We start from the raw sequence: 3,417 nt of genomic DNA, 5'->3' as shown, positions 1-3,417 counted from the left end.
ATGCATTTCTTTTTTTGACCCTCATCTTGCAGGGTAACTGATAATGAAAATATGCATGCTCTCACATAAAGTGGATATAAATAAAATTAATCTTGAAATCCAGGTTATGAATTAGTTTAAATGACAGTATTTAATATTTACTAACTCCCGTCCCTGTGCCCAGTACTATGATGGAAATTTAACAGATAGAGAAAGCATAGCTCTTGCCCATGGCAGCCCATTGTCCTTGGAGAAACTGAGTACATACAATATATGAAATGTCTGGAGATAATTAAGCAACATTTAGTAGTGCTTGTGATTTAAAAGTGTAAACTAAATATTGCAGGAATACAGAAGTATACAATGTTATTAAAGGGTGGTGCTTAGAAGAGAAAGCCTTGTGAAAAAGGGCCAGTCACTTATAGTGGGTCTTAAATGAAAGCAAGATTTACAGAAAAAGAATGAGAAAGAGAATTCTGGTTCTAGAGAAGAGCATTGTAAGTAGAAAGAAAGCATGTAGTCAAGAAATCAAGAAATAAATGAATGTGATGTTGGCAAGGGAGGAGATGATATGAAAATACATTTTAGCATTTACTGGGTGCTTATTTTGTACCCTTGACACAATGGAGAGGTAAGGAAAGGGCATTGCTTCATAGGGATGGAAACTTTTAGTTCTTCCTGAAAATATGAGGTTTCCTCAAATTTCCCTCTAATTGTGCCAAATATCTGTGTTCCTTCCATTAGTATTTATCTACTATTCCTTGGATCCATTTTTGCAGGATTTGACTGCCCATACCTCAATCAGGTGAAAAAAGAAACAAAACCCAGATGGAGGCAAATGACACAGGATCAGGCCAAGGAAAGAACCAGAAGCACCTCCCCCAACCCCATGGGAGAGTTAGACTTAAAGCAAATGGAAAAATCAGTAGTTTAGGACACTAAACACTAAACCCCACAGGAATAAGAACAGAGAAATTCAGGGTTCCTAAGCCACATTTGAGAATCCCACTTCAGAAGTCTAAGCCAAAGACAAATAAAATTGTTCAGACCACTTTGGAACAAATGTCATGTTTTATAATCACAGCCACAATTCCCAGGTTTGGGGCCTCTCTTTGGTTAGGAATAACCTGGGTTTGGGGTCGCAGAATAGCATGGGTTATTTAATCTTGGCAGATCTAATTTTTCTCATCTTCAAAATATCGATGGGTAAAGGAGAGAGTTGATTTAGGTCATCTTGTGGTGCTCTTTGATGCTCATATTCTGTGGGTCTAATAATCAACCAACAGCCAGGTGTTTGCAAAAGAGCAATGTAAAAGCTGGTATGAAGCTGACTGCAGGGTTGGAACTAGGAAACCGGTGAGGAATCCCAGCAGACTCCAAAGAAGGAGGCCAACGAAAATACTGCTAACCAGCAGCTGTGGTTTGGTTTCCAGAGGGCTGGCTTTCTGGAAGGCTGCTACCCACTGGCTGGATGCGATTTCTGTACTCAGAGCAGCGCAGGACTCTTGCGATCAAGCTCATTTAGGCACTCACTTTAACTTAACTCTGTTTACCTTATGCTGAGGTATTACAGTCACGTGCATCTGGAGAGCATTTACTTCCCCAGCATTCTTTTTTTTTTTTAAGATTTTATTTATTTTTTGACAGAGAGAGACACAGCGAGAGAGGGAACACAAACAGGGAGAGTGGGAGAGGGAGAAGCAGGCTCCCGGCCGAGCAGGGAGCCCGATGTGGGGCTCGATCCCAGGACCCTGGGATCATGACCTGAGCTGAAGGCAGACGCTTAACGACTGAGCCACCCAGGCGCCCCACTTCCCCAGCATTCTAAGACCCATGGCAGGGGGTGACTCATTCTGTAAGAACTCTCCACGGAATTCCTTCACAATTACTTATTATTTAAAAAAATTATATTACAGGCAACAGACCTCAAAGACTTACTAGAAGGATGGCATCACCGCCTATCTGCAATTTGGAATAGGAAGAGATATATGGGCAGGTACAAAGATGTTTAAAATATTTTGAGAACAAATTCAAAATCTGTTTCTACATTTTGGATGCAAATCGAGTCCAGAAGTGGAAGCAAGGTGTGATAGTGAAGTTTTATAAATAACTTGTATTTCTAAAATTTCTGGAATATAGTGAGTAGAAAGAGTGCTTTACTGGAAATTGGAATCTTAGGTTCTAGCACTCAGTCTGGTTTTCCTCATCCTTAAAAAAAAAACACAGATTAAAATGTATGTCTATTCAAAAACTTTTTTTTTTGAGTTTGTTTGTTTGGTTTTTTTATTTGACAGAGAGACAGTGAGAGAGGGAACACAAGCAGGGGGAGTGGGAAAGGGAGAAGCAGGCTTCCTGTTGAGCAGAGAGCCCTTTCCGAGGCTGATCCCAGGATCCTGGGATCATGACCTGAGCCAAAGGCAGAGGCTTAAGGACTGAGCCACCCAGGCGCCCCTATTCAAAAACTTTTATGCTAATGTTGACAGTCGCATTATTCATGATAGCCAAAAGGTGGAAGCAGCCCACATGTTCATCAACTAATTGATGGATGAATAAAATGTAGCACATCCATACGATGGATTATTACTGGGCAATAAAACAGAATGAAGTATTGACACATGTTACAACATGGATGAACCTTGAAAACATTATGCTAAGTGAAGAAGCCAGTCACAAAAGACCGCATATTCTATGATTCCGTTTATGTGAAATGTGCAGAATAGGTAAATCCATAGAGACAGAAAATAGATTAGTGGTTCCTTGGGGATGGGATGGGGTGAGGAAGCAGAAGTGGGGAATGACTGCTAATGGGTATGGGGGTTTTTTGGGGGGATATTGAAAATGCTCTAAAATGAGATTGTGGAAATAGTTGCACAACTCTGTGAATATACTAAAAACCTCTGAACTGTACACTTTATATGGGTGAATTTTTTTATGGCATATGAAACATACCTCAGTAAACCTATTTTTTTAAAAAAGCAGAGAGATTGTGTGAAAGTACCAAAAGAAAAATGCTCTATTTGTGTAGGAGGAGTCCCTGTGGTCTTCACCTGAGGAAATTTGCTGGGAGGGAAATGACAAACTGCCAGTAGCTAAAGGAATAGATACCTGAAGACAAGGGCACAGGAATGACTGCCTTATAAAAGGAAGATTAAACTAAAATGTAATAACACAATATGGAAAAAATGGCCCCAATTTATTTATTTTTCCTTCTAGGTTTGCCTTATGTTTCATATGTAAACAAGATGTAATTGGCTTGTAGAAACAACAAATATGCATGTCAGGCACTTTTTACTATTTCAGAATCATAGAGTCCATAAATCAGTTCTTGACTGCCCTAGAGACAAAGAAAAGGTATGCAGAGGATTCAAGCCAAGAAATTTTGACGTCCTACTGGGTGTTAATTCTACCTCTTAATCAAGATCTGATTACAAAAAAGGA

The sequence above is a fragment of the Mirounga leonina genome, unplaced genomic scaffold (assembly GCF_011800145.1).
Source record: "Mirounga leonina isolate KUSES-001 unplaced genomic scaffold, KU_Mleo_1.0 Mir_129, whole genome shotgun sequence".
In the NCBI taxonomy this organism is placed as follows: domain Eukaryota; kingdom Metazoa; phylum Chordata; class Mammalia; order Carnivora; family Phocidae; genus Mirounga; species Mirounga leonina.
This window is presented reverse-complemented; position numbering follows the sequence as displayed.